The following is a 21049-nucleotide window of genomic DNA, read 5'->3' on the forward strand; positions in this document are numbered from 1 at the left end:
ATATCAAAGTATAGGCAAAGAGAAAAGGATACGGTAAAGTGGAAGACCTGCACAGGTGGGGTTTTCAGAAAAATCCAGAACAAAAGCTACGTTAAAAATGGATAATTAGTAGGGAATATAAAATATTGCATGATAACTATGAGTCGACTAGTGAAAGTTAGAAAAGATTGGGAAGAAAGACTAGAAAAACAGTTTACAAAAAAAAATGGGAGAACATACAGTGGATATCAAAAAAGTGTACGCACCCTGTTAAAATGCTAGGTTTTTGTGATATAAAAAATGAGACCACAATAAATCATTTCAAAACTTTTCCCACCTTTAATGTGACCTATAATCTGTACAATTCAAATGAAAAACAATCAAATCTGTTAGAGGAAAAAACATAAAAAATAAAAAAACGTACAATAAGTTGGTTGCATAAGTGTACACACCCTTAAACTAATACTTTGTTGAAGCACCTTTTGATAATTTTTATTGAATATTATAAAAAAGCTAAAATAATCGGAAGAGGGCTCTTTAGAAAAGGGAATGAGCAAATTGCATAGAAACAAACAGAAATTGTGGGAACAATACATGCAGAATAATAAAAAATCAGTCCAGATGGCAGAAGAAACTAAAACAATGAACAGCTTGTTTAGAAATGGTTAGTTTACGATATTTCAAAAAACATTTTAAATTAACTGATTCATTTAACCCTGGTGGCTGGTCTGACTGCAATCTAATCTGCCATAAACTCTCTCGTTGCTCAACAAAATTCCTAAAGTCCCCCGCTCTTCCATCATGTTTACAAATTTCCAAAACAGTAAACATAAATTTCTTTAAAAAAGTGCAAGAAATAGAATGTTTATATAATGCGTTGTTAAGATTTTTTATCTTAATTGCGTATAAATGCTCCTTAATACGTTTCCCCAAACTTCTGGTGGTCATGCCCACGTGAAAAGCTGGGCAAACAGAGCATAACGCAATATAGACAAGCCCACTACTAGTGCAATTTACATAACTTGGCACCTCTAATATTCTTTTAGAGGTAGCAACATTAATACAGGGACCTTCAAAAATAAAACGACAAACTGCGCAGTTATCACATCTAAACATACCCTTCTTACTACTAATGATGGATACTGTGCTGTGAGTGCTAGATCTCTCTAAAATCATTTTCAAAGTGTTGTTTTTCCGGAACACAAAATTAGGTTTAGAACCAACAACTTTGATGATGTCTTGGTTGCCTTGAATGACTTTCCAATTCTCCTCTAAAATTTTTCTGATCTTAAAACAATCAGAGCTCATTTCAAAAGAACAAAAATGTTCAACCTTACCTGAATTACTAGACTGAAAATCAGTATCATTGTTTATTTTGTGTTTTTTAATAAAACCTTTAATCAAAATAGGTGGAAAGAACTGTAACCGCTTGTTAAAAATCTCAGTACCGATATCAAATAAGTACTTCTCTTCATATCCCCTCTGAGTAAATAAATACACAATATGATGAAATTCATTAATAACATCAATCTCCCTAGTGGTCATGCGGCTAGCTCTTATAAATTGTCCCCTAGGGATATTTTTGGTGATGTATTTCGGATGACCACTAGTAAAGTGTAAATATCCATTTGTAAAAGTATTTTTTCTGTGTATTTTGCTGTGAAAACAGTTGTCAGTAAAATCCCACCAGAGATGTACGTCCAAATAGTTGACAGAGAGTCCTACATCGCCCAATGTAAATTTAAGAAAACCTAACAAAGAATTAATTTGGTGGATCATAGTGTCCACAGTCTCATTACTTCCCTCAATAACAAAAATTAAATCATCAATGTATCTACCAAAAAACATAATGTTAAAATAACCTTGTAAAATAGGAAAAAATTCTCCCTCCCTATATAAAGGATAATTAAAATGGAAGAGTTCCTCTCTGGTAAGTTAGCTTTGAACAGAGGAACCAGGAAAGGGTGTCATCTTTCCCTTTTGCTATTGCTTTATATTTAAAACCACTGGCAAAAAAAATAAGAGTCTCGGAAATGTAAGGATATAATGGGTATGGTAATCAAGAAAAGTTGGCTTGATTTGCAGAAGATATTATTTTATACCTGATATATCCAGAAAAGAGCATCAAAATGTTGTGGAACATTTTCAGAGTTTAAAATCTTTTTAGGTTCATAGGTTGGTACTAGGCTATCAGCCCTAGGGCCTATACAAGCCTAGCCATAACAATTCCCTGGCCATTTCCTCCCACACTATTTACTTCCCTGGACCCCTGTCTAGCAGGGTGACTGATGTGATCCCCGGGGTGAATTTCCTTTCTCCCATCCAGTCGTCAAGGTTCCTCTTGAAGAGGTCCAAAGAGGCACTCTGCTTGACATGTATGGGCAATCTATTCCAGAGTCTGGGGAGTCTCTGGGTCAGGAATCTATCCCTCCTGTATGTTTTGTTTATTGTGATGACAAGGTTTAGATCCCTGGAGCATGTAGCTCTGAGGGATTGGGATTTCATTAAGTGTAGCATGTCCAACAGCTCTGGGTTTGACATGGCCTTGTATGTTAAGCAGAGATCGCCTCTGAGTAGACGATATGCGACAGAGTATAGCTGGAGTTTTTTAAAGCGGTCAGCGTAGGGCATCTGCTTTAGGCCTGCGATTCTTTAGTGAGGCATTTCTGAGGCCTTTCCAGTTGTTGTTAGGATAAATCAAGGATGATAAAACAAAGACTCTAGCTGCAAATTATGTACGCACACTTGAAATGGTTCAGCAATACATATATGTATGAGGACACAATAAGAAAAAAAGTATTGAATAGTATGGATTAAAAAGGCTTCTGTTGTGGCAGCTAAGGATATGTGGGAAGAGATTACAGAAAAGACAGTAAAAAAACTGAGAAACTGGAAGCTCTTGTTTATGAATATGAACAGTAATATATAAGCAGTGAAACTGATTTTAGTCCTTTTAATTTTATATATGGGTCAAGCATATTTTTATCAAATAGAGGAGAAGTTGTGGACAATAATTAATAAAAAAGTTGAAGGTATTTCTATGGGAGGGGAAGAGGGCAAGAGTTAAGTGAATAAGCTGATTTAGGAATACCTGATTTGAAGGGATATTTTAGAGCTACACAGTTAAGGGTCATATACATAATACAAGCTATAATTCAAAATGGAAAGGGATAATGATGAAGTAGGGGGAGTTCAATCAATAGAGAGAGTTGGATTTTGGATGCAGATCCTTGAGGAGAATAACAACCATACAGAATATTATACTCATAAAGTAGAAGAAAGTATTCTAAGAACTAAGTTATCACAAGAAAGAAGAAAGGAGATTTTGCCAATAGGGATGACTGCAAGTAGGTGTACAGAAAATAGGCAACAGGCAAATAGAATTTACTGGAGAAAACTTGCAAATGAACCACAGTATTGGGAGCAAATAACTAGAGAGGGAAAGGTGATAGAGTAGGATGAGGCCAAGAAGACATTTGAACTGCAGGCTAGAGACTGCCTTTCCTACTGGGGTTTGATATCAAAGTATAGGCAAAGAAAAAAGGATAGGGTAATTTTAAGTGGAAGACCTGCACAGGTGGGGTTTTCAGAAAAATCCAGAACAAAAGCTACATTAAAAATGGATAATTAGTAGGGAATATAAAATATTGCATGATAACTATAAGAGTCGACCAGTGAAAGATAGAAAAGATTGGGAAGAAAGACAAAGAAACAGCTTACAAAAAAATGGGAGAACATACAGTGGATATAAAAAAAGTGTACACACCCTGTTAAAACGCCAGGTTTTTGTGATATAAAAAATGAGACCACAATAAATCATTTCAAAACTTTTCCCACCTTTAATGTGACCTATAATCTGTACAATTCAAATGAAAAACAATCAAATCTGTTAGAGGAAAAAACATAAAAAATAAAAAACATACAATAAGCTGGTTGCATAAGTGTACACACCCTTAAACTAATACTTTGTTGAAGCACCTTTTGATAATTTTTATTGAATATTATAAAAAAGCTAAAATAATCAGAAGAGGGCTCTTTAGAAAAGGGAATGAGCAAATTGCATAGAAACAAACAGAAATTGTGAGAACAATACATGCAGAATAATGCTTATGAGGGGGGAAGAGTGAGGTTTAAGGGAAGGCAAGAATTTGGCAATTCATGTATTGACGAACTGATAATTACAATAAAGAATATATGTGATATTTAATGTATGCAAATGGAAAATTTTTAATATGTTTTGCTTTCTTTTCTCATTGTATATGTTTGCCTATGTGATAAGTGATAATTTAATAAAGGTGTTAAAAAACAAAAGAAAATGGTTAGTGGGTTTTCTCATTCTGTGGATATACTATAAGCAAAGCTACTACCATGTCCTTGTATAGTTACTACTACTATTATATTGTCCAAAGACATTCTTGAGCCCAGATTAGCCCTTTAATGGCAGGGCTGAGATGAACATATTAATAGGTATAAATAAAGTGACCTTAAAAATAGTTGGGAGTAATAGAGGAGGGGAACTAAAGGCTTGATGACAGCAGTTGTGACATGAAAATGGATGAAGAATGCATCCAGTAGTGTTGATAGCAAACAGCAATGTAGTGACACACAGGCTTGTGTGAGATGCAAAAGACAATAACAATCAAAAAGTGAAATCAGTATCATGTCAAAAGAGATGAGCTCTAGTGAAATTAAACAGGATAAAATGGATGATACTGAGCAAAAGGTCAAGTCACATGACACTTACTACAAGTAACAGACAGTCTGCCCCCAGCATCAGTGGACGCAGGGGAAAGAACAGGTCAAGGGAGAATGAGTCAATAGGTATCAAAACATAAGAATTCTTGTCTCTAATAACAGGTACACAACCAAACCATATATTCAGAAAACGGTAGCATGTGCATGCCTCTAAGACTAGCTACCAGCATGACTCCCACATATGTGCATTTGCAATCAAAAAGCTAACACAGTAACAGTCATTAATTAAGAAGCATAGCTTACTATGCCTACTGTCAGCTGTCCTTATTATATACTACAATAACAGTAACACTGAATAACATCCTGCTTTAAGTTTCTTAATGTCAACAGCATTAGTCAGTGTACAAATGTTCTATCTTATGGAGGGTGTCTGTGCAAAAAGCAACAAAAGAGCATTGTTCTTAAAGGAATTTGGGCATTTTTATTGCTACAAAAGGTTAATTCACTGAGTGCAAACACTATGGCTAGAAGACCATGTAGATAAGTATATAATAAGTACAATGTAACTGGTTACAGCTCTTACACTCTTCAAGGCAGAGTCTTTACCACACAGGCTACTGGACCATCTCCTTGAATTTGAGAGTTTAGATTACTGAAAAGGTACCGGTATTACATAAGGAGCCAATAACATGATGCACTCTGTCCTCATGCGCCTTATTCATAGTGCCTTTCCTTGATGCTGTCTACAACAAATGCTCTAGTCTACCCCATAGTGTAAATGATTAAATAATGTTTTTATTAATGTTAGCTAAATAATGTTATTGCATAAACCAATATAACTCAAGTTTACATCAAACTGTATCTTATTTGACCTGTTTAAAACTGCATTTCTGTTGTGCATTGATATTTATGGGCATTTGTGTTTTTAACTGTTTGTGACTGAACACTTACACATTCATGAATCTAGTAGAGACTGAACACTTACACATTCATCAATCTGGTAGAGACTGAACACTTACACATTCATCAATCTGGTAGAGGATCCATCATAGAAGAAGTAATAATAATGGATAAATGCAGGTGAGGTTTAAAGACATCTGAATTTGTGGTACAAAACACTGTGAGTTCAGTATTATGTATTCATATAGCTAGCTGATGCCTATGTTATAAAGTAAAGGTTCAGTGCTAATGCACTTAAAATATAACCTGGCCAAACTACACGAATCCACATCTGTTTTCCAGTTTCCGAAAACTGTTCTGTGTTGAATTGCTCATGTCTGCCATGGAGTAGGAATTACTTGCTAAATTTCTGGAACTATTTAAGGATCTGGACTTCTTATAAGAAATTACAACCTGGGATTCAGACAGACTTAGAGTGATGTGGAAGCCTTAGTTTGGAAGGTTTGTGTAGTAAGATAAGTCTTTAAAATTTACAGACTACTCTAACTCTAAGGTTTTCTCCTTGTGGGAGCCTCAGCACAGAGAGTAGTTTCATAGGCCAAGCTGCATGCTAATGCTGCAGTCCAGGGGAGTGACTAATACTAATTAGCCATGTGCTTGCCTTTAGGCATGTCAGTGGCTCCTAATTTGTGCTGAATCACTCAGCTGAGTAAAATTTAATTCTAGGAGGAAAAAGTGACCAACATAGAATCACAACGGTCACCCATTCACTCCTATGGGAGCACTCGTAGTGCAGATAAGTAGGGGTGTATGTGTGTATGCATGCCTACAGGGGAGTGGATAAGGCTGCATGAATGTGTGTGTCTGGGGGGGGACAAACTATGGGTTAGGAGGGGAATCAAGAGTCTTGGTATGTTTATGGTTGAATCTTTCCATGAATGTGATTGAGTGTGGCGGTGGTGGGCACTTGACTGTTGATGAGTGATTGTGTGTCTATGTGAGTGTGTGTGTGTGTGTGTGTGTGTGTGTGTGTGTGTGTGTGTGTGTGTGTGTGTGTGTGTGTGTGTAGGCGTGCATATATATGGGGTGCATTCGCTTATGAGATACATGGGCAGCTAAGGAGGACATTAGCATGTTCAGGACTGACCAAACTAGTGTTCAATTCAGAGACATGGTAATGTGCTGATAATGAATTACTGAGGTCATGAGTCTCATTGCGGCCATACCTGTCTCTGAATCACATTCCCACATGTGCTAAATGAACAAATTGTATTTGAGGATTACCAAGATCAGTGACGATTTATTGAATCTTAGCATTAGCTTTTACGTTTTTTTGTTTATTTATGTATTTATTTAAGATATATAATAATTTAAATGTTTCTAGCATTTGCAAACAATGTGAAGGTATAGAAAAGAAAAACAAAACTGACATATTCTAATTCCATTTTTATAAGAAAATCACAAAATAGGAGGAAGACTGTTAAGAGCAGTTCTTACTACCAGTGACACTTAGAAAGATGATTGGAAGGGAATGTATGTTGATTTGTGGCCTAAATGATAAGAAACCTCTTGAATCCTAAGTAACCTAGTGAAAAACACAATTTACATGTAAATGATCTTGAAAAAATCATTTTGAACCTAAATATAAATAAATAAATAGTTCAAAAATAGAAATTCAGTTTTCATACAAGAAAGGTTACAAAGCCTGTGACTGAGTATATAGCCATGTTAAGAAGATTAGCCCATGGCTGTATTTATATAGGGATATTATAGCAACTATTGAGAGACATAACTGAGTGTGAAGTAAATGCTAACCACATACAATGAAGACTGCTCTCTGAGCCTAATTTTAATTCTGAAAATGTATTAAAGAATGTTTTCACAGGGTAAGCAGCACATAAAATGCTCAAGATTTAGAAGCAATTTGTAATCTCGACATAGCCAGTCAGTGATCTCATGGTTCAGTATATATAAAACAGAAGCAGACCATTGTGAATATGTCATGAGTTATGCATTTTTTCTTTCAAGAGTGTTAACTTCCTTTTTAACTTTAGCTTATATTACATAAGAAATTAATTGGGATTTTTAAGTTCCTAGGTTTAGCATCTGCTGGCAAATAAATAAAAATTGTGCTTCCTTTTAACATATTAATTTCTTCTTTAAACATTAACAGCTGTAACATGTAACACAGCACAAGGACAGAACTCTAAAGGGTGTGTAGCCAGAACAAACAAACACAGCAAAGATAATAAAAGTTACACTTGTCTTTTGCAACAACACATGAAAAATTACTTCAAAATGTAAGCAATAAAAATGCCATGTCTCTAACAGAACTTGGTACATGGTGAGAGCTCATGTAGGTGCGGAAAGAAACATTCTAAGAACATAAGTGCTGAAATGAAGTTTAGTGTATATTACTGAAAACAGCATAGAGAAAGCAGAGCAAGTATTTCCTCTGCACAGTATGCAAGGCCTGAATAAGCAGAAAGTTAACCTGCTGCTGCTAAAACTGAAGCCCAGTGGGAAGCCTGTGAACTCTGAAGTCTTTGCTGGGAACAGTGTCACTGTAATTATGGAATGAAAATCCGATTCAGAGACATCAGTAAAACACTTCTGAGACTGACTAACATTGCATTCCAATTTACATTGAAGACAACACTGAGGATTACAGATATGAACACTACTTATAAGGATCAAGGGCAAACTTGCATGTTAAAATAGGGAAAAGTAATGGTCCAAATTTACTAAAAAACAAATACAAGAACATTTAGTTAAGTACAAGAGAAATAAAGCACAAGCATTCTGAAGCTGAGGACTTGGGGAAAAATCCTTATGAAAACTAAAGCTACGTTTAAAGAAGAAATGAACATGTTAAAAGGAAGCACAATTTGTATTTATTTGCTAGCAGATGCTAAACCTAGGAACTTCAGATCCCAATTAATTTCTTATGTAATATAAGCTAAAGTTAAAAAGGAAGTTAACACTCATGAAAGAAAAAATGCAGAACTCGTGACATATTCACAATAGTCTGCTTCTGTTTTATATATACTGAACCATGAGAGAACTGACTGGCTATGTCGAGATTACAAATTATTTGTCAAGTAGTCTCATTTGAACATAACCCTGCATCCCATGTGGAAGACCTGACCTTACTGTCGGTAGGAACCCAGAAGTTTTTGAGTTTAGATATGAACTGTGATTACTAACAGATGGCTTTAGCTGATCAATCAAGGAAACAACTATTTATAAATACTCAGAAAGGAATATTTATGCACAGATGTTTACCATTTCAAGTGTTGTTTGCACCTGCAGCATTTCAGAGAGCTACCAAACATAGAGTGATATGGATGTGAATGACAAAAAGTGACACCCTAAGTCCTGAAGTAGAATCCCACATGTAATTTTTGTGTGGGACCTTCACGAGGTGGGAGTTCGCCCCCTGTATCCTATTTGTGTCCCCAATGATCTCCAAGGTTACTACACCATGAGGAGAGGGGAACATTCCTGATTCTTAGTAAGTACAGTTCAGACTTAGCAGCATTTACAGTCTTGCCAAAAAAGTTTGTTAAAAGGTATAACACATATTGTAGTCTATCTGGATGATGTTCAGGGGTCCCACTACAGGAACATTTACAGAAGTCAGATGAAGTGCTGAGAAGATCAAAGAATTCAGGGTTGCATCTTAAGAGATATAAATATGATTTTTGTAAACAGAAGTACAAAACCTGTGATGCATAGTTGATTTATATGGTTTGTCCAGAATTTGTCATGGAAGCCCTATCACCTTCAAATGTTGATATGCTGATCAAAAAATTGGGATGATTTATTTGTAACAGATTCTTACCAAATCTTGCAGCCATGTTACCCCTTTGTCTCATTTGCTGCACCAAGAAATATTGTGCATATTGCAGAAAAAAACATGAAATACAATTTTAAAAACTGAGTACTCCTAAAATCTGCTGATGTTCAATTCATTATTCACCACATAGAAAGCTGATCCTTGTCTGTAATCCTTCACTATATGGCATAGAAGCTGTGATTTCATAAAGAATGCCTTGCAGTAATAGGAAACATTAAGTCCTATGTCAGATTCATGATTATTAAAAAGTCTTTTCTCCAGAGGAGAAAAAAATTGCTGAAAGCCACTTTCAGCAAACACTACTGTAAGCTTTTTTTGCAGGGGCCAACCCCCCACATTCCCCATGTGGTTGAAGACTTCAACACACCCCTAAACATACACACATATACATGTCACCCAACAATGGAGAAAGGGCAACACTCTACCTTCTCTGAAAGTAACTTTCAGCAATAAAGCCATCATGCTATTGACAATTAGACAAACCATGCTCAGTAAAACATATATTCCCCTTATATCTCATATGCTAATCTCTGCTGAAAAAACATACCCATGACTGGATAAGGAAGGATTATCCGTAATTTTTGGAATGCAAAGATTTCATAGCCATTTGTATAGTAGTGTTAAATACACAGATAACTTTAATGGAAAAATGCTTGTTCCAAAGAGGATCCCAAAAAAGAAGCTAAGCAGTGTGCTAGGCATTGAATGGTCTACAGATCAAATATGAGTCCTGTTAATGTTGATGTACTGAGCAATGTTCTCATTCCAGGAAAGCTCACAGACTTGGAAACACCTCTAGTATTCCTGAAGCAACTGAACTTGTATTCCTTTAATATACTGCTGATTTTTATTTCATAGCATGCCAAATACACATACAAGCAATTTGGAAGGATGAAGACAAAGCTGGTATTTAAGGCATCAGAGCAGCCAGGTTTCAAATGTAAGTGATCTATTTCAAACATTTTGCTATAACATTCCTTTCTAAACTCCCCGCTGGGTAAACAGAATGATGTGATTGCTTGCCTAACTGGTATATATTTCATTCATAAGCTGACCATTATGGCTGACAATAATCTTACTTTGACTGTGTAATGTTGTTGTTGTCTTTCGGCTTTTCCCGGTTAGGGCTCGCCACAGCGGAACTCCGGTCCGCTAATGACTGTGTAATTGGCTATTACTGTTTACTTGCCTAGAAAAGAATGTTAGAATATAACATGACACCAAGCAACTATTTTATCTAACTGATTGCTTTCTCTGTTAGACGGGCTTTCTAAATCAGGGGTAAAATAAATGTATGTTCTGTGTATCAATATCAATATTGGAAGTTGTACTTTTCAGTCATTATCATTTTTATTTTTATTACATGTTGTGTCTGGGTAGCAATCACTTGAAATTCAACCCCATCAGACAAAATCTATTTAATAAACATGACAATGGAAATGACAAACAAAAAAGTCCACAACTAAACAAAATAAAACAAACTAATTCTAGTAATACAAATAGGGTTCAAGGCAGTTTTCAAACAAAACCATTCATTTCTATAAACTACAGCACATAAATAATAATTTAAAAAAACATCCCTCACACTCTCAAGAATACCATATCTAAAGGACTGTAGCTGAAAAAATTAGCTCCAATGAAATCTTGGATATGCTTTTATTATGTAAAACAGGTTTGATGAAACAAGGTACCACTATGTTCATCATTAATCATTCACTATCAGCCACTTACATTCACAATATAATAAAATAATAATAATAATAACAATAAGCACCCTGGAAACAAGCTCATATTGTAGAACCATAATATCAACAGGCTTTACAATAGAATAATGAGAATTTTGACCAAACATAAGAACAGTAATTCCCAGAATGACATAGCCCTTGCTACAGAAATAAACAAACAACTCAGGAGTTTAATTAAATCCACCAAAGCCATGTTTGAGGCTAAAACAGCTACCAAGCCAAAGACGATCGCAAAACCTTTTTAGTTATGTTCATATTCTGAAAAGTCCAAGCAGCAATGAGGTCAGCTGATTGTGAACGATACTGCCTACACTGAGGCTGAAGATATGGCAAACCCATTGGCCAACAAATTTAGCTGTAACCTTACCCCTCTCGCTCTTCTGTCTGTCCCTCAAGATACACCTGAAACTGGCTCATCTCCAGCTATCACACAAGACCAAGTCCTAAAAACACTATCAAAAGCTAAAAATACTACATCTATGGGTCCTGACAATATCCTTGGATGCATCTTAAATAACATGAAGCACAATTTTGCCACACCCCTAGCAGCACTGTTCAACCTCAGCCTCCATACAGGTTTTGCACCTAGCAAATGGAGAAGAGCTATACAAGGAAAGACCTTCCACAGACCCAGGCAATTACAGATCCATAAGTCTGACCACCCTCATAATGCAAAGCTATGGCAACACTTATCATGGAACTAAACAATAAGGATATAGGGAACCTCCAAACACTGGACCTGTCTCAGTTTGGATTCATCAAAGGTAGGTCATGCTTACTCAGTCTGGTGAACTTATTTGAAAAGGTCACCAAAGCAATGCATGAAGGCAAAACAGTACACAACACATAACTCAACCTAACCAAAGCTTTTAACACTGTCCCTAGTCAGACTTTGTAGAAAACTGTAAATAAACCCCTGTCACCTGTTGGATTGCCAACCGGCTCACACACAGGACCCAGAAAATCAACATAAGGGAAGTTGCCTCCACAAAGACACCAGTCACCAATGGAATCCCCCAGGGTTTTGTGCTGGGATCTCTGCTGTTTGGCATTTACTTCTCTGAAATAAAAGCAAATAACAAAGGGCTTAAGTTTCCAGATGACTGCAAGTTAGGAGTAGTCACTGAATCTCCAAATGACTTAGCCATCCTGCATGAAAGTTTGTGCCAAATAAATAACTGGTGACAAAATAATGGACTGAAAGTAAATGCCAAAAAAATGCATTATTGTAACCTTTGGGAAGTCATCTACCCCAGGGAACTACCATATTGGCAATATGCCCCCAAGTGTTGACCCAATTGTTCAGGATTTGGGAATGCATGTGGACAGTGACGTAACTTTCAACCAACATGTGCCCATCATCATAAGAAATTTCTTCTAATTTGCACAGCTTATAAAGAGAGGGATTGTTTCTAGATCTAAACAGCCCTCATTAAGCCTGTTACTGAGTATAATGACCCCTTTGGCAAGTATTTGCCCAAACAATGCAACAACTGCAATGCCCACAGAGATAACTTGCTAAAAGGATACAAGGCCTAAACAATATGTCCTAAATGGACTGACTCAAAGTCATGTCACTATACTCAATACCCTACAGACTGCTAGGAGGCGATCTGTGTCTAGCATACAAGATATCCTCCAACCCAGTACTGATAAGTTTATTGCACATTAGCAAGTAAAATGGCATCAGAAATACTCAGCTTAGGGATCTAAACCTTTTCTGCAACATCAACAGAAGAATTTGAAGTGACAAGTATATCTCACAGAGGATATCACTGCTCTGGAGTTGACTCCCCATCCACGTAAAACAAAGCTCATCCCTGTCCATATAAACAAAGCTCATCCCTGTCCATATTCAAACACAACTTAGATCTATGTATGGGAAACAGAAAATGTATTCCAGAACTGCCCCCTGTACTACTAATGGACAGAAGGAGTTTATAAATTCCTTGTCCCATGCACGGGTCCCCTCATGTTATATATGGTATAATCAAAGTTATTGTAATTAGGTGTAATATATAATTACTGATTATTGGATGGGTAAGGCCAACTTAACACGAAAAGGAACATTCACTAAGGTTAAAATGGCCTACAAGGGCAGCTAGTCTAATACTTAGCTATGAACCTATAATAACTTATAACTATAATCCCTATAGGACGAGACTTTTACAAACTACAATACTTGAAATCTAAAAGGTAAATGTATGCATAGTCTATACCTCTCAACTGCCCAGAATTTTGCAGAATGTCCAGATTTGTATATCTTTTTTTTTTTTTTTTGGTCTGCCATCATAAAATTTGTGATACTTTAGCAAATAACTGAGGACTCAAGTCACTAAATAATGATATACATTTAAGTTTAAAGCCTCATATATTTCAGAAAATGCATGCTAATGCAAAACCTGTTATTGTAGGAAGTTTCTAAATCTGTAAGACCAGTATCTAAAACAGATCCCTATTTTGAGCCCTTCGTCCCACCATTATTTCTCAGTTTGTCCAGATTATTTATGCTAAGAATTTGAGACGTATGGCACAGTCTCATAAGCAGGTTTAATCAATGTGTTATATAAAACATTTTTCTTTATTGTGCTAAGCTGTTCAGTGGTCCTAAAATGTAGGCATTTTTAAGTTTTTCTCACATAGATTTTGTTACAGTCACATAAAAACATTCACCACTCCACTGCTCATTCTGTCTGAAAAGAGATAACTGCTAAATATTTTCCTTTGCATCGCCATGAATAAAACCAACATTACAATTAATGCCATCAGCAACTGCTGCATCTGTAACATTTAAAGGCTCCTTTGTGATTCATGACAAGGCTTTTGAAAACAGTTTTATTTAGACATTCATATAAATGATGCACTGTTATAAGAAAATGAAGGATTCCAACCCACAATGTTAGGTACATTATCATTAGATAATAAAACGGGTCAAGTCTTTCTAATAAGTTTTATACTCCTACTTCCATCACGAAATAAAGACAAAAACATAATACAGTGTTCCCTTTATTCTGCTGCGCAACTCTTCAAGTATATCCTCCAGTTTTTCAAAAAAGGAACCATAGTTCCCACATTAACAGTTAGCAAAACTTTACTATTAGACAAATATAACTTAACACAATCATAATTGCTTTGTATACACCTATCTTTGGTTCAACTGTTCTATAAAAGCTTATACACTGTCCAAAGTATTCTTGAGGCATCTTACAACTGTCCCATAGAAATACTATTTTAAGCAGTTTAGGATGAGAACTCTTGTACTCTAAAAGGTTGTTAATTATCGCTGGTTTCTAAAAATTTCATATGCAATACCACTGTGATACTTATCAATATGTACATCCAAAAATTCATTACTATGTAAATTGTATTTACAGTCAAATGTTAATGAGGCATAAAGTACAGTTGTGTACACTTACCATAAATGTAGATGTTTGAGTGTATTCACTGTTGCAGTAATTACATTTGGGTTATCTGCTTGCAGATAGCCCTCAGTCGGTCTGATTAACAAAGTCTTGGGGCTGTCTCTTCTTCCATAATGTCAGGTCATCAGGGGTATAAAACATGCAGCCAACACCATTACATAAGTTTTTCTTGTCCCAGATGTCAGGTGCCACCCTAATGGGAAGCAGTTAAATATAAAAGCACAAAGATATACCTCCAACAAAAAAGCAAATACACCAAAAGGGCTCTTAAGCATAGTAAAGGAAAGTAGAGGTATAGCCAAAAGAAGTTAGGGGGCTGGAGGGAGGGTAACCAGGACTGCAACAGTGAATACACTTGAACATCTACATTTATGGTAAGTGTACACAACTGTACTATGTTCTTCATGTTTCACTGTTGCAGTCATTACATTTGGGTAGATTCCCAAAGCTATGGTTGGGAGGAGGAATTTAGATAGCATTAGGGCCAGCTATAAGGCCCTGCAAGACTGCAGTGGCAAAGCCAGCTCTGGATTTAGAGAAAATTGGCGAATGATAATGCTTGGTGAAAGTACGTACAGAACTCCAGGTAGCAGCTTCTAGTATGTCCCTGGTAGGGACATCTCTGAGAAAGGCTATAGGAGTAGATGCAGCCCTGCTGGAGTGAGGTCTGATCCCCTGGGGGATAGGTTTTCCATGGTGCTTATAGCAGAAATTAATGCAATGGTTATCCATTTAGAAATGGTTTGCTTTGAAATAGCCTTCCCTTCTGCTCCTGCAGCAAATGCCACCAGCAGTTGTTCAGATTTCCTTTGATGTTTAGTCCTGTCCAAGTAGAATCTAAGTTGTCTGTGCACATCTAAGGAATGCAGTATCCGTTCCCCTTTATTCTGTGGATTGGGAAAGAAGGTTGGCAAATTAATGGACTGATTAAGAGCCACACTGGATACCACCTTGTGCATGAAGGATGGATTGGTTTTGAGGGACACCCTGTCCGCATGAAAGATGATGAAAGGCTCCACTGCCATAAGGGCCTATAATTCAGATACCCTTCTAGCTGAAGTGATTGCTAAAAGGAAAGCTGTTTTCCAAGAAAGAAATTTTAAGTCTGCAGTAGCAGCTAGCTCGAAAGGAGGGAAAGTGAGTTTCTCCAAGACAAAGTTAAGGTCCCAGGCTGGGGTTGGAGCTCTCCTGGGTGGTCTCAAATTTTTGGCCCCTCTGAGGAACTGCTTGAGCAGTGGATGAGAGAAGAGGGAAGGTTCTGTGTTATAATGAGCTGAAACAGCTGAGGTGTGGATTTTAATGGAGGAAAAAGACAGGCCCTTGTGAAGCATCTCGGTTAAGTATTGTAAAATCTGAGGTAAATTGGGTGCTGCTGTGCTCAGCCCTTGAGATTGGTTCCAGGCACAAAATCTTTTCCATTTTTCAGCATAAGATGTTCTAGTACTAGGCCTCCTTGCCTTTAAAATGATATCCATCAGGTTTTTTTGCTGATAGTAAAAGAGAGATTAAGTAATTAGCCAGGCTGCAAGGTTCAGTGTCAGAAGCTGAGGCATCCACTTTCCAGGCTTGTTTTCCTTATCCAAAAATAAAAAAAATTGGTAGTTCTGGGTTGGGGAGAGAGGCAAACAGGTCTATATCTGCCTGCCATTTTGCTTGTCACATGTTGAAAATCCTTGGTTTTCCAGTCCACTCATGTGGGTCCATCAGGTTTCTGTTGTTTATGTATAACAACAGTGGTGTTGTCCTTTCTTTACCATTAGTTGTCCTGGAGAAGAATGTCTGTGGTGCTTGCTTGCCCTTTTTTTTTTTTAGTAGTACTTTGGAAGAGAGAGAGAGGGGGGGGCAGCATAGACTGATAGGTTTTTCCAGCTGAAGAACAGTGCATCCACTTTCCAGGCTTGTTTGTGGGAGTCCTTTATGCAAATTTGTCCAATTGGTAGTTTCTGGGAGAGGCATATAGATATATCTGGGCTCCCCCATTTGCTTGTCAACATGTTGAAAATCCTTGGTTCAGTCTCCACTCTAACAGTGGTGTTGTCCATCTTACCATTTTAGTTCCCTGGAAGAATGTGGTCCTTGAAGAAACAAACTCTAGTGTAGGCAAGGAATGATAGGAGTCATTGTTTCCAGGTCTTGAGAATGTATATGCAGTCTTGCATATGGAATTAGAAGAATGCAGGAGGCCATGAACACCAAGGCTTGCAATATTTGTCTTGCAGATAGCAGGGTTTTTGTGGCCACTTGTCTGAAGTAGGTTGTCAAATGAATTTGTTTCTCTGGTGTGAGGTAAGCCATCTGGGAAGTTGTATTCAAGCTTGCTCCCAGGAATATAATTTGTTGACAGGGTACCAGGTGTGATTTCTTTTCATTTATGGTGTACCCCAGACAAGTTAGAACCCTTTGTACAAAGGCCAGATGATCCAAAAGTATGTCCTGGCTTTTTGCCTGAATTAGACAATCATCCAGGTATGGGTATATTTGAATATTTCTTTGCCTGCAAAATGTAATAACTGGAGCTAGGCACTTTGTGAATACCCTAGGTGCAGTAGATAAGCCAAAGGGCAGTGCAGAGAACTGATAGTGCGTGTAGCCTGCTTTGAAGTGTAGGTATCTTCTGCAAGATTCCCTAATTGGGATGTGCAGGTATGCTTCTTTTAAATCTAATGTCGCCAACCAGGCATTTTTGCCTAGCATAGGAAGTAATTGGTGAAGAGTCAGCATCTTGAATTTTGGAATCTCCAAAAAGGTGTTTAGAGTAGACAGGTCCATGATAGGACACCATGATTTGTCTTTTCTGGGTACCAGGAAAAGTCTCGAGTAGAAACCTTGTCCCTTTTCCTCTTCTGGTACCAGTTGAATAGCCTCCATGCTTAAGAGAGAAAGTACTTGCTTTTGGGCCTCTGCCCACTGATTTGGGGGTAGGCCCGGCCACCCGCTTGGTGTTGGCAACATGTGGAAGTGAAATATGTATCCCTGGGACACTATATTTAAAACCCATTTGTCCTGGGTAATGAGTTCCCAATTATTTGCATGAAGAGCAATCTTTCCCCCCCAAAGGAGCAGTCAGTTGATAAGTGCTTGGAAATTTTAAAAGGAAGTCATTGAGACAGTTTACCATGAGGGGAGTCTTATTATTCCCAGATTTGGAAGTGGAGGCCCCCCACCGCTTAGTTCTGTGTGTCCCCTGGGACTGAAACCTGGGTTTTTTGCAGTGTCTGGGTTTGGCTTGAGAAGACCTGGAAGGGGCTGGAAAGGACCAATTCTTAGAGGGCATAGATTTAGCTTTATCTTCCATCTTTTTAAGAACTTCCTCAGCTTTGTTGCCAAACAGGTGGTCCTGATTTAAAGGAGCATCCAGCAATTTAGCTTTAACATGATCAGGCAAAGATTACTTCTTAAGCCAAGCATGCCTTCTGAGCACAGACCCAGTAACAGCAGCCCTGCAAGAGGCATCTAATGAATCAAAACCACATTGCAAATTATGTTTTCCAACTTGCTCAGCAGAATGCATTAAATCCTGTAATTCTTTATTTTCCACACAGTCAGGAATCAACATCATTTTCTGTTTAAGCAGTCCAATAACATGTTGCTGATACTTTAACATATGAAACTGTCAGTTTAAAGCCCTAATGGCCAAGTTTAAAGCCCTAATGGCCAAGGTTGCAGAAATGTAAACCTTCTTACCCCATCTATCCAGCACCCTGGAGTCTCTATCAGAAGGGGTAGGATTTTTAGCAGTAGAAGCCTTAATGCCCTTGGGCCCCTGTGAAATAGTCTCCGGGTCAGCAATAGGATTTTTAAAAAGGAACTTGTGGGACTCAGGGACCCTGTAATATCTGTCAGGTTTTCTGGGAGCAGGAGGCAGGGAATCAGGGACCAAACTAGATTCTGAAAAAGCATCATCAACAATGTCTAGTACAGGAGGAATAGCTAAAGGCCTATGTTGAGGTAGTAAAAGGAAATCCCTAAGCCTCTTTTTTGAATCAGAAAAATCCTGGCTTTCCCAGTGGAAATGCTCCCTTAGAGTATGCAAGGTTTCCCCAAAGGAAAAATCCTCAAGAGGGAATGGAGTCCTCTGCATCAGAATCTTCATAAGTAGATAAGGGCAAATCCAGATCATCAGAAGAATCAGAAAAAACAGAATCCTGATCAGAAGATTCATAATCAACTTCAATCCTAGGCCTCTTAGAAGGGGAGGGTTGGCTACCCCTGATTAGAGTAATTAGATCTTCAGCCATTCTTATCATTTGTTTTTTAGGCATAGAGGCCTGAGCATGTGGCCTGGGCATCGATTTTTTAGGCATGGATCGAGATTTAGGCCTAAGTAAAGAAGGAGGCATCGGTTTAATATGCAAGTCCATAGGCCTGAATACACCCTCAGAAGCTGGTGCCTGCACAGCAGCTCCGGACCCATCCAAGGCAGAGCCATCCGCGGGTTCCATAGTTGAAGCATCTCATGGCATACCGGACTCAGAATGGGTCTCAGTAGAGGCCTGCAAATAAGAAGTAGCGGGTGTCAGGGGCTGCGAAAGTGCCTCACTGGGTAGCGGCAAACTGGCGACTGGCTTAGGAGAAGCATCATTGGCAGTTTTGGAACTCGGCAGCCTGTCTCTGTCTCTGTCTTTATCTTTGCATTTTTTTCAGAATCCAGGTAGTTGGATGGCTAAACGACAACATTTCTAGATAATTAAACTGAGAACCGAAATATTAAGAGGTGAAAATATACCGACGACGGATAGTGCGCTGATTAAATCAAGCACAAAACTGACAGCAAGGTACGTCGTGGTCAGGGCCTAGGCAAGGAATACAGTACGAATTAAAATCTTTATGAGATATTTGCTTTCCACAAGTAATGCAATTATTAACTTTTACTGACATCTGTAAGGAGCAAGAAAATGTTTCCCCAACGGGGTGCTTAACTTTAGTTGAAGACTTCAGTTCTGAAACTCGAAAATGAAAATTTCAGGAGTCGGACGACCGGCACTTGCAAACTGCTTCTGCTTCGGGCAGCGCACGGCAAGAAAGACTGATGTAATGGAGTCAGCTGCATGTTTTATAACCCCTGACGACCTGACGTCATGGAAGAAGGGCAGCAACCAACGCAGGACCCAAGACTTTGTTAATCAGGCCGACTGAGGGCTACCTGCAAGCAGATAACCCAAATGTAATGACTGTAACAGTGAAACACGAAGAACATCGTCCTTTTAAGATGTCTTAAAACCATTACCATATCTTCAAATTATTTTAGCATAAAATAAGTAATCATCAATCTATCTGTCTAACAGTTTCACATACATGTGAAATAAGTAATGGTAATTAACTTTGCTCATCTCTAAACAATATAAAGTCATACACATGTGAGGAAGCCATGAGGGCCCCATAGTTATGTCACACTTCATAGATAACAACTGCCATCAGAGTAAAACATATGGTATAAGATATGTTTAAAAACACTGATAATATGTTAACTTCTTTTCTGAAAACTCACTCTTGCTATACAGTAATCATCTTAAAGCTTCTAAATCATCTTTGTGTATAATATCACTATACAGAAAACTACTTTCTAGTGTCATCAATATGCCACTTTTTATGACAGTAGTTGACATTGTCCCATTTTTTAAAAATGCTGCATGTCTCTTAAAAATGGCCATTTGCTGCTAAATTTAACACCCAAATACTGGAACCACTTCTTTATAACACAGAATACAGTACATTTTGAATATCTAACACCTAAATATATGATGTTCAGATATTAAATTAATAACAGAAATTTGCTAACATGTACGCAAGTATTTTGGGGGCTTACAGAAGAAAGCATATGGCAGTACACCCTAAATGTTTTGTAAGAAGGCTAAGACATTGCTGGGTTTCAGAACCACTGGTGTGTGCCCCTTAGGCCTTTGTAACTGAGGAATAAGAGGAGAGTCCGGGTTCTCAGCATTAAGTTGAGTATGTTCAAGGCCAATTTCAATGAAAAGTTAATGTCAGACAGTATCCAGTCTGAGAACATGTATAGTGCATCTTTTCTGTTTGCAAATGACATAATCTTAGCCTCAGGTGTCTGAAGTTATTCAATTATGTTATATTTAATTTTATTTACATTATTATTCATTTAAGGCATGCCCAGCATGTATTTCCAGAGGTAATCTATTAACCGTGTAACAGTATTTAACTATATTATGCATGTCACATTTGAAAAGCTTCAGTTAACGTTTTTGTACTGTGCATAGGTGCAAACGCATTAATAAGAAGAAGTCTGTGGTGGGAAGGTAAAGCTGAATCACAGGACACAACTTGTAACTTACAGCTCAGTCCAAGACCCTATCCTCACCCCTGCCATAACTTTTGAATAGTGACCGAAAGGCTTTGTCCATGAAATCTAATAATACCATCTAATATGAGACAGTGACTAATGCATTTTATTTAATGAATTGTTATAAAATCCTAAA

General features: G+C 37.6%; 1 protein-coding gene across 2 annotated transcripts in view; it reads right to left on the reverse strand.

The window, feature by feature from the left end:
* PTPRN2 (protein tyrosine phosphatase receptor type N2) overlaps nt 1–21049 on the reverse strand; it is a 4238418-nt gene that overhangs the window by 4171304 nt on the left and 46065 nt on the right. The gene's annotated exons all lie outside the window — the stretch shown is intronic.

Source organism: Protopterus annectens, chromosome 2.part1 (genome assembly GCF_019279795.1).
Source record: "Protopterus annectens isolate FY-2018-M chromosome 2.part1, PAN1.0, whole genome shotgun sequence".
Taxonomy (NCBI): Eukaryota; Metazoa; Chordata; order Ceratodontiformes; family Protopteridae; genus Protopterus; species Protopterus annectens.